Source organism: Lepisosteus platostomus, chromosome 17, assembly GCF_059453375.1.
Source record: "Lepisosteus platostomus isolate fLepPlt1 chromosome 17, fLepPlt1.hap1, whole genome shotgun sequence".
Classification (NCBI taxonomy): Eukaryota; Metazoa; Chordata; class Actinopteri; order Semionotiformes; family Lepisosteidae; genus Lepisosteus; species Lepisosteus platostomus.
In genome coordinates, this window is record NC_142627.1 from 25341635 (window position 1) to 25353551 (window position 11917).

The 11917-nt window shown below is 35.7% G+C and overlaps 1 long non-coding RNA gene across 1 annotated transcript; it reads right to left on the reverse strand.

Annotated features, from left to right (window-relative positions):
• Positions 1-8700: 8700 nt before the first annotated feature.
• LOC148646456 (uncharacterized) lies at positions 8701-11671 on the reverse strand. Its single transcript, XR_015927940.1, has 3 exons — positions 11592-11671; positions 10928-11095; positions 8701-8798 (listed from the first exon to the last, which is right to left on the reverse strand). It is a non-coding gene; the product is annotated as an uncharacterized LOC148646456 (long non-coding RNA).
• Positions 11672-11917: the final 246 nt, after the last annotated feature.

Consider the following 11917-nt stretch of genomic DNA (forward strand, 5'->3'; position numbering starts at 1 on the left):
ATAAACCAAATTACCTCTTCTCATTTGTAAATGTTTAATATATTCTTATACAAAATTTTAGTTACAGTGATTGAATAAAAATGATTCTGTATTCCCAAATTTTGCACATCCCATTTTAGATGAAGGGATTTCAGTGAAAGTATAAAATCCACAGTTTATGGAATGTAGCTTGGTACGTATTAGAATTATTATATTTTCTACAGTTGTCTACATATAACTGAAGAAGGCTCCACGGCCGAAACGTTGTGTTTTCTTTCCTCTTTTCTCAGCATGGAATTAACATATTACTTGTTCCTTTACATATAACTGTGTGTGTTTAATTGTATACAGTATTTAAGGGAAAATTTACAAATGCATACAGTACATAACTAAACATAACATAACCAACAAGTTAATTTCACTGACAAACCTGAATGAACACCTGTATTTTTCTCATAGTAATTTAAAATTAAACTCAACTTATAGAACACGTTCCCTTGGACAGCTAAAGTCCACACTAGAGGAAAACAGCATCAGTGGTGTACAATATGCATGAAAAGCATCATGATCACAAGCTGTAATAATGTTGCATGCCTATAGCTTCTTCAAATGTGTACCATCAGTAGCGAAAGCAAATGTTCTACACTATATACAGTATGTTCCATTTTGTGTGTGTAGCAAATTGTATTCCTCCACAGTTTGCATTTTAAATGACAGTGGTTTGAAGTTGCCAACAAACTTTATAAGCTCACTGTGCTTATATGAAGTACTGTAGTTAAAAAGGTTTTATTTAACACACATATTGAATGATATTAATCACTGCAATGTATTGGTGTCACCTAAAGTTCACTAGCTTTGAGTTTGTAAAAGAAGGTTTTCTGGTATGAAAATGAGAACACTAGGGAACTAAATTTCAATTCAATTAAGGGGCAGACTACCAAACTGACAGAAGGCAAAGGGTATCTTGCACTTGTTTAAAGGGCAGGGTGCCACTCTATATTTTACAACATTAGTCAAAGAGAACTAACAAATTAATGAGTCTGCCATTAAAACCTATTTATATCCTGCTATGGGTCTCATGTTGCGTTCACGGAATAATGTCAAACTCGCAGCGTATATTAATGGAAATTTATCTTGTGAAGGCATTTGTTATGTTTTATGAGTAAACGCTTGGTAAAAAGCTTTTAGACTTTCTGCTGCAAGACTGAAAGCTTTGCTATTGATCTGGAGGATGGCTTTTGGGCAGCAGTGTACTTTGCATTGCATTCAGAAACACTTTGACAGCCCTCATCAAGGGCATGCCTCCAACTGCAGAGCACATATCCGGCCTTGCAACTACTGAAGCCAAGGAAAATCTGTGTGCCAAGAATTGTTTCAACACCTTGTAAGCATTTCTAAATTACAACCTTGAATGAATAAAAAAATCCATAATTTATTCTCACCAAGCTATGTAAACTGAATTTAATATCAGTAATTGTATCTCTGTTCTATCAAAGGCACCCATCAGAAAATTAGGAACATCTGTCTGTCTACATTTAGTTAAACATATAGTACATAAACATACTCATTTCACAGGTAAACCTAAAGATCCCCAATAAAGGAAATGCTAATATCTTTAGCTTCTTACTTTGTATAATCTCAAAGCAGAGTTTCTATAAAATGATGTTGTCTAGTATTGTCAAATGCCCAGAGTTAATATCCACATTCCTATAATTCAGAGTGATTTGCTTGCTGTTAAAAATACCAGAACTCTTAAAGCTGTATGATACATACACAAATTACACAAATCCTGTTTTTGCAAGCTATATTATGCTGATTAACCCTAATAAGGGTAAAATCACTGTATGTGGCTGCTAACTTTTTATATATTCAAAGTGAATTAGATCTCTTAATATAAAGGTACTGTATGTTCCCAAAAACACATTTGCCCTTTCCATTGCTAATAATCTTAAATCTCAGTTATAGAGCCATTACGTTCTGATAGAAATTTATTAGAGTTCTCTACAAAATCCATCCATTTTCTAATCACTTTATCCAATATAGGGGAGCCAGAGCCTATCTTCTACAAAATCAACTAACCAAATCACCACAAAAAAAAGGGTGTCAGCACCTGAAATTATTCATTTTAATATACTTTTATTTCGGAACAACATAATGTAGGAAAAATAATAAATCATATAAAATGGTCTAAATTTCCATAAATGTTTTTTTTGTTTGTTTAGACAACTTAAATCGAAAAATACAGAAATCTCTATTTAAAATAAAGATGGAGTATTGCCAGCACTTGTAAAGATTTTCTAAAGCATGTTTCCATTTTTTCCTGAGGCTACAACTGTTAATCATCCTCGGCACTGCACCAATTCTACAGACAGCATCTGTTCAGAAAACCTCAAAGAAACCCCATGCAGGGAGCAGTTTAGTTAACCTCTGTATCCAAGAGAACTCCTGATGTTCAATATCTCTAACTGTCTTTATTTTATGTGCGTGCACAACAGCACTGCAGAGTTGCACACTGAATAGTGAATAGTGTCTTGAGTCTACATAAGAACATAAACCATTAGATAATATACCAGAGGTGTGTATTCAGCCAATCTAGCTTGTTTTCTAGCAGTTAATTTATTTGGTGATCACATCCACCTGTTTCCCGAGAAAGAAGCCAGAGCTTTATGGATAGCTGCCTCAGACTTCCATAACACTCACTTCATTGTAGTTTCCACTTCTGTCTCCTGGTTAGTTTTATACTGCTGGTTTTGAAGTCCAGTGCATTACAATACTTTGCCAATGAGTTTGAGGACTGGGAACACTTGAATCACATATCCTCATAGTTTTCGCTGATCAAGACTAAAAAATGTAGTTATTTTAGCTTGTCAACGTAGGACATTCATTTAGGCTCAACAATGTATCTGGTCGCTCTATTCCATAGAAGCAACACTTTCTTTTGTGCTGACCAACAATGTACATTATATGCTAAAATATCCTATTCTAGTGCATTTTAGAGTTTAAATAGAACATTGTTTTATTTTAATTCAGTATGTTAAACTATATATCCTAACATTATTACACTTTTTATTGCTTTCCCATTTTTTCCTAGAAGAAGAAAATTACATATTAACAGAAACATAAGTATTTTTCAACAGTAATTTTTTCAAGGTCACTTTTTCCCATTTTATATTAAAGTGTGTTTTTATTACTTGTATGCAGTAATAATGCACTATCTACATTAAATGTCATCTACCAGGTTGCTTATTTAAGATTTACATATACACACTTGTAAGTGGAATTTACATTCTATGTTATATTTAATAACGAAGGCGTACAGATGTCTGCCAGATGTTAAATCATGTACTTTTAACGTTACAATACCGTAAATAAAGTACTCCCAAATTTGTGCAGTCACTTACCTTTTACAGTATATTTCACAATGCTTCTACAGTATTTTAGATTAAATATACAGTAAATTAGTGATTTGAAAGATATATTGCCATTACTTTTTGAAAGAGCTAGATGGGAGTGCATTTTCTTTTTTCTCCTTAAAATAAACACAATAATTTCCAGTTGCTAAGATGTTTAAATATAACTGAACATCACTTATATTGTGTGCTGTCAATTTTATTTCAATGTTATGACCCATGACCTAAAGCAATCTGTAATTTACAGAAAATAAAAAAGATCAGGTAAACAAAACACAGGATAAACAATACATTAGCTAAAACAGCACAAAAACATATATAGCACAAACCACATATATTGATTTCAAATTTAAAAAATAAAACACAAGATAAGTCTTTCACTGTACTGTATTTGTTAACATTACCATGTCTGTAAACTTTTCATGGGAAGCAAGTGGAGATGAGAGTTCAGCTGAGGGGTAAATGGAGACAGTGAGGTAGATTGTTAAAACTTGTGGTTGTTCACCAGTGCTAGTTAACAGTGCTAGTCACTTTAAAACCTTCTAAAGGCTTCTGCTGTGTATAATTCCAGAGTTATTGCAAAATGTTTGAGGCAATGTAATTCCAGATGGAAAACTGCTCAGGAGGATGAAGACAGAAAGAGGCCAACTGTTTGATGTTGAGGACCTGCTTGCATCTCATAGGGCAAGCTTGATGAATGAGGAGTTGCAAGATCTTGAAGAACACTGGTTCAGGTTGACAGAGGGTTTGAAGATGAGAAGCTACTGAGCACACAAAGATAATTCAGACCCTTTCAGATAGTGTTACGCCTGGATGAGTCAGAGCTTGCAGCTCTTTGCCACATTCTCACTCGGAGTCAAAAACCTCTCAGTACCACGAGAACTCGTTCTGGTTCCGTTCCAATCAATGTGTACAACTTGAATATCCGTTGGAGTCAAATCCAGCGAATCACCAATCGAAACATGCGTCATGTTAAGCATTCACTGCACCTCCTGGCATTTTTACAAAGTAATGCAACCTTCATGAGATTATTTGAAAAAGTAAAAAAGGTGTTGCACATTGCCGTGTGGTGTATCACTGTATGTAGTTTCTGCTATGTGCATTCCAAGTGTTTGCATCTGTACAAGAAATGCCTATGATAATAAGATAATGTTTTATTCCTCTGACAAAATGCCACATTTACTTATTTAGTGTTAAAAACAAAAACTTCCATTTAGGGTTCTAATACGCAATATAATTCCATACATTTTTTTAAATATGGAACTTTGTGTTAAAATAAATATAAAAATGTTCTCATTTTCTATTGTGTATACTTGATTTAACACTACCTTTTATGCTCATACAGTAAGTTCAATTGACTGTGACTTCATACTCAAGTGCTTCTCTGTCAAGTATTAAGATTTACAGTTACTAGGGGCTGTTTTTCCATATGTTGTCAGATAATAATACTGTAGTCTAACCTTTTTGCCTAGTAGCGGTTTTGTGTTCTTTTTTTCCTGACCTGTTAAAGATGCTAAAAGGAGGTTCACTCAAGGTAAAGACAGAGCCTATACATGCACTCTTATGCACGCTGGTGGTTTTAAATGTATTTTATTCATATCATATGCAGTGTGATTTTGAGAGGGTTCACTGGTATTTAGGTTTGAACCACAGATGTAGTGAAGAAACCTAGAGAGGACAAAAAAGAAAATGAACATCTTCTGCAAACAGAGAAACCATTCCCACCATTACAAATCAGGGCAGGGGTCTAAAACAACTGTCAGAACCCGTCTATGATGAGAACAAAATGTGTACTGCTTACAGCTGCACTAACAGAAACAAAGTGATTATGTTTCTTCCCACAGGTACCACACATTGACTGTTTTGTTGTAGTGCAGAAGTAATTTATTAACAACCTCTTGATACAATGTTTTGTAACAGGGCGGTGAGGAATAATTTTAGAAAAGGGTACTGAAGACGTAGTCTGCTGAGATACAGTGACAATTTCTAGAAGTGTGTATCCTTCAATCTTGTCATGACGCTTAAGGGTGATTCCCTGCAGAATCTATACAGTGTTCAGCTCCCAGAATCCTACTGTCACTGACATTGCTGAGCTAAAGAATACTCTCTGCTGTTGTCTGTGCAATACTTCAACTGATGTAAGCTGATTTACTGAGTGAAAATCATCCTTGAACCAAACTCATTTAGCAACAATAGATCAGTAAAAACAAACTCAACACATCTTATGAGATTCATCTCATCCTTGAAGAGCACCAATAAATATAAGTATTATTTTTAATTCTGAGAATTTAAAGACCCACAATTCATTTAACATCCATTAGCTATTCAACGGTTTTAATGATTTATATATTCATATTCCTTGTAACGTTTTATTTATTTTTATTTTTGAATCATACTTTTTTGTAATCTTGGAAGTAGAAATAAACTGGCAGTTAATTACAATTAAATGAGCTGAAAAGACTCACATGTTAAAGCTCTGTCATTACATATTAATCTTGTTAGCTAACTCAGACTATTATGCTGGGTATCTCTGACCAGCAATTAAGGCATGTGGTGAGAGCTCAGCCCTATTCACTCAGAGAACAATTAGTGCCTACCAGAAATGGTAATCACTTCAATTAATAGAAAAACAATATTTTGAGGCCCAGTATATTAGCTTTGTCTACAGCACAGGGCATTTATTTTTATGTTTCTAATTAAAAGCTACTCAGTCATACAGTATATGGCCTGTTTTACTGTTGTATCTTAAATAAAATAGAACATGCATTAATTCTGGATGCATAAAACTGATGTTTCAGAATATATTAATAATATAAATATATTATACGCAGCTTCTCCTACTGATATTTGAATCACATTTTGTTTAAAGTCAGCACTTTAATATCCACGTTATAATGTGGATAGGACTAACCTTTTTCTAACCTGTATTTCAGTCCTCCAGCATGTCCAGTTGTCAGGTTCCAAAGGCAACACCCAAGCCCCTTAGCAAATGCACTTAATGACCAGGACAACTAGGTCACTGGTGTACACTGGTTACAGGGCTTGGGTACTATTTGCCATTTCAGAAGTGTGTGGAATGGTAATCAGAAAGACCACTGACAATTGCAAACATTCTTATTTTTTAGAGAACTGCGGTTCTTACTTGAAAGGGAACATACCCTCTTCATGTCCATCATGTCAACCTCCCTTCACGACAGCTCAATCCACTGCACTGGAGACTGGGGCAATATGCGTGATCACCCTGTGCACATTGTAAGCTGTTTCTATTCTACTTAGTTACTCAAACCCTAGAAGGACTTTCCTTTTGTCCTCATTCTGGACATCTAGCTGCTGAATGCCTAATTGAAGGTGGGAATGTCCTGTGTGCTGATTATACACTGACCCTTCTAGTCTGTCTACAGCAAGTTTCCTTTAAAATCTATGGACCTGAAAAGAACGTAGTTATTTCCATAGAATCCATGTTCATGTAGTGATACCACCTTGTAGACTAATCAAATTAGATCTCAGGAGCTGAGCAAGGTTGAGATAGATCCATAGTGAGTCAGGAAACTTCCAAGGGAGAACCATGGTTATAGTTGTAAATAATATTAGAAGCTCAGTAGGGGATGATTTTGCCCACTAGAACAGAAATTCTAATAACAATGCTACAGTATGTTATTAAGGGTCATGTATTGCAGGAGATGTTGCCCTTTGGATTGAACATTAAACTGAGGTTCTGACAACTTTGTCATTGATTCAATAAGTTTGCAATGTACTGTACCCAACCACCATTAAACATCAGTTGATCTTAAATAACAGATAATGGATTTTCCTTTAGTTCTTTGTGTTCTGATGTGTTTTAGTTAGTTGTACCAACTAATGTAGTTGTACATTAATTACATTTAATTTTGAATGTATGTTTAATTCATTGATAGTTTAGTGGCTGTACAACTAAATATGTATTTAATTTACTGTCAACTAAACATCGAAAGTGATTGGAATAATAGTTTAACTCTTGATAATTATAATGTGAATAAAGATGTTTTATGCTCAGGATCCATTGGCCAAATGTCCTTGATGACCTAAACTTCCTGCTGGTGAAACAGAGCTTCATGGTCTGACTTGGCAGCTTCTATGTGCTATAAGTTGTCCCTGTGCCAAAGAGAAGAGGTTCTTCTTGCATTGGGGCTTAGCAGCTTGCGATCTTAGGCAGCTCTGCCAAAGTAAGTATGGCTAAACTATGCTCTTTGAAATAATGACCTGTTAAACGGTCTGTGCAAAGTTTATCTTCTTGGGTCCTGTGATTGGCTGAGATGTTATCAAATATAGTTCTTGTACCCACCCTGCAGATCTTTAATTGGGGGATCTTCCTTCTGAGTGATTAGCACTGTGACTTTAAGCATGTCTTGATGTGCCTATGGCTCTCTGTAAGACATCCAGGCACTAGTGCTGGACATCCATACTAATAATTACTGGTACTGGGTTGTCACTGTCCTGGGAAAGATCCTTATTCAGAATACAAACTCTTCTACCTTACTTTCCCACATGCAAAGACCACTAGGTCATTCTGTGGCTGAAATCACAAAGAGGGGCTTCTTATGCAGGGAGGCACCAGCCTGCTTGGTTAAGGCACACAAAGATGATTCAAAATCTTTTAACAACACTTTATTCTAACTGAAAAAAAAATTCCTTGTCCCCACACTGCTCTCCTGTTAATCAAAGAAGCTTTCTACTCAAGCTGCTTCTCTCTCCACTGTTGTGATCCTTCTAGATCTCTCTGCAGCTTTAATATTAGATCCTATGATCCTTTTGATACTGGACCTTGTGATCTGTAAAGTAGCAGATCATTCTTTGTGCTCCAATCTTGCTATCACTGGAAGTTCTACCAATTCTACCAAATTTCAAGGAGATAAAGTGTTTCTAAATAGTCCACAAAAAACATTAAATCAGTTCAATGTGGCATATGAGGTCATGCACTAGAAGGTAGAGATTCATCACACTGGCCAAGAACTGAAACATCCATGTGCATGGTCATTTTTAGACTCCAGTAAGAAATAACTGTATCATTTTAATTTCAGGCAGTAGATTAAGAGTAGCTCACTGTCTGAAATTAAAATGATATGCATGCTCAGAAGCTGTTAAGGGCAAAGATAACATGTTGACAACTAAGGAATGAAATCATCATCTTCTGTGACTCAGAGAGCATACGATGTGGCCATAATTAGAGCAGTGTACTGTAGTATTGATTTATATGTACCACACAGCTCTGGAAATGTAATTGCATCACTTAAAGAAATAAATGTTGAGGTATTACCATGACCATGCTCCAGACCCGAGTCCAATATTATTTCAGGGGGATAACTGAGGCAAAATTATCCATACTGCCATTACCAGGTGACTGCAGCTGCTCAAGTAGAGTGGTGGCACATCCTATAGCAAAGAGATAATCAGGTCTGTGCATCGATGTTGCCAGGATTGCATTAATGCTCTGAAAAGCCATATCCTGACCACTCTCTAATGTTTATTTTGAATCTATTTTTTGTAATTTAATTTCATATATTTTACTAAGTGCGGCATGGTGACACAGTTAGCATTGCCTCTTAGTTCTGGGGTCATGGGGTTTGCGTGGAGTTTGTACAGTATGTTCCCCTTCCATATTCGTGTGAATTACTCCGGGTGCTCTGGTTTCTTCCCATAGTCCAGAAACATCCTCGAAAGTTAATTGGCTTCTGATAAAATTGTCCCTAGGTGTGAGTGTGTCGCTGCCTTCTGTCCGTTGCTTGTCATGATAGGCTTGTCGCGACTCTGAATTGAAAGAAGGGGTTAGAAAATGGATGCACAGATATTTGACTAAACCAATCTATTATAACAATGTGTTCTTTTTTATTTTGTACCACAGTATATAATAATAATGTCTACCTTTAAATCCTTATTATGTCAGATTTGATACTGATCTGTACAAAGGCCCACATTTATGCAGTACCTGAGTAGATATTCCCCAAATGTTCAGTTGGCACTGTAGGTTAATTATACTTACAGAACACAAGTAACCCATTTACAGAAACATGCCTGAGCTTTTTCCACTCATTATACACCTCAGTGAGATCATCCCGCTGTACTGTACCTGTGAGGTTCTCCAATATCTCATGAAACACTAAGTTAACTGCACTTTGCCAGATGGGAAAAAAAACAACTTAATGTTTCTTTACAGCAACAGGGAAGGTTTATGTGACTTTACAGCATCATTAAGCTGATTTCTTATGAGAAAAAATAGGTCAAATTATCATGGTGATAAATCTTGTTAATTAATACAGTTCTTTGCATCAACATATTTGTATTTGTTCTGTAGATTTAATTTGGCATAGAAATATATATTTTTTCAGGGATTTCTCAAGTCAGCATGTAGGATAAATACTGCAGGTAAAATAACATTACGAAGAACAGTTATGCATCATTAATTATGGTTATATTGATGTTATGCAAATACTGCATTGTTTATCTTTATCATAAAGTTTAATACCGCAGACCTCATGTCACAGAGTGGCAAAAGTGGATACAGTGCAGCACTTTGATGGGGGTTATGTTTAGTTGAAGTATAGTACATGGTGATGCATTAAATTGTACTGGGGTGCTGCACAGGCAGGAATACGGCAATGGAGAGGAAGCATAAGAGACAAAGGAGGAAGGGACAGTGCCTCTTTATAGCTGGTCAGATGCATATACTGCAGTCAGTTCATTAATTAGCTCAACTGCCTGTATTTGTTGTGGAGAGACAAGGTAGGGGGGAGGAAAAAGGGACAAAAATGTTTGGGACTGTCAGGACAGGAGAAAATGCTATCAAGAGGCAATGCAGAGTTTTGTTTCTTAAGTGTGCTGAAAAAAGGCACACTGGGTTACAGGACAAAGCTTATACATGACAATGGTGCTGTTTAATTTTTAGTTAGTTTGGGAACTTTTGTTTTCTGTTACTGGGGACCAAGGACTTAATATTTTTGTTCTGAGTGTGCATACATTTAGTTCTCTTCATTGTTTTTAGTATACTTTATAGTGATATATTGTAATTGTCATTGGGATGAAAAGTTGAAATTATGCTGTATAAATGCCTACTGCAGATCTGTGTGGAAAATGATTCTGTGAAGGGTCTGAGCACCAGAATAGAAAATATACAGAATGCTTTCTGCAGGCATGTTTTAATTTCAGTACGTAAGCAATGGAAAACATGTTCATGCTTGAGTTTTATATTAATCTAACAGTGAATGTAGTTTTTCAACATACAGTTTCCTGAAGGAGCAGTTTAACCATGTACCCTGTGGGCAAAGTTTCAGCAAAGCAATGTTTAATCCAATGATAAGTCCATAGAGAACAGTGTTAAACAGATCCTATTAGTAAGAAGTAGATTTATACTGAGAATAAGGTGAGAAAGATGTAACAGAAAATAAGCTTAGTAGTATTTTGTTCATCTTGTTTTCCATATTAAGAACTACTTTACCAGTCTCTTTAATAATGCAATCTGTGCCACTTGATTCTTACAATCATCCATTATGAAGAACGTTACTCACTGTGAAGTGACATTCACAGCTGCAGAACAGCAGGTCAGCGTAAAGCTTGGTGTAATATGATGAGGCTGGAATTCGCTTGGGTGTGTTCTGATTCCACTCACAGGTCACCAGGTTGTCCCCGGTGTGTTCCCATGCAGGCCCTCCTTCAGGCACATGGATTCATTAAAACTGTAATAAATTCTGACTTTAATTTCATGCATCACCTGATGTATCCCCTGACCTGCACACCATGGGACACATACTTCTGGTTAAAAGAGTAAGGATAAATTCACTCTCACAACATTGATGGAGTCAGTAATGCTGGAGCTAATGTATAGGCACCTTATTTAAATACCTCAGTATGCTAAATGTAAAGCACTGTTCGATGAAAATGTAGTTCTTTTACCGGTGAATTCCTACTGTATGTAGTCAAGACATTTTTTAATCCATTACATGTGGACTCTCTCAGTTCTGTAGGCATTTAAAGTGTTTCTGCAATAGCAATTATATTCTCAACCAACCCCAGCACCCCATTCATCCTTTTATTGGAGTTTTAATTTAAATTGTTCAACTACAGCATGAATTAAAATAAAATCTTCACAATATATTTAATTAGCTACAGGGATTCAAATACCCACACAATCTATAAATAAAAATTTTAATTATCAATACAAGTGTTACATACATGTGAAAGTCTGAAAGTTGGTAAAACAGAGCAAGTGCTGATATATGTAGTTTCTTGGTCTGATAGTTTGAGAAAAAGAAAAACAACTTTTTCAGATGGAATTGAACGCACCCTGACCTGAGGCTAATATTGACAGCATAGCTAAAATCAAAATGAAAAATTATTCCAATTACACTGTAAGTTAAGTAGGTTTATGTGTAACCTTTCCTCCTCCAACTAAGTTAGTCTAGTCATACAGTAGCTAAAAGAATTGAAACCTTCTGACCTCTTGACTAAGTAATAACAGAGGTGAGGTTGTCCAAACAGAACAATCAGGATTTAAATTT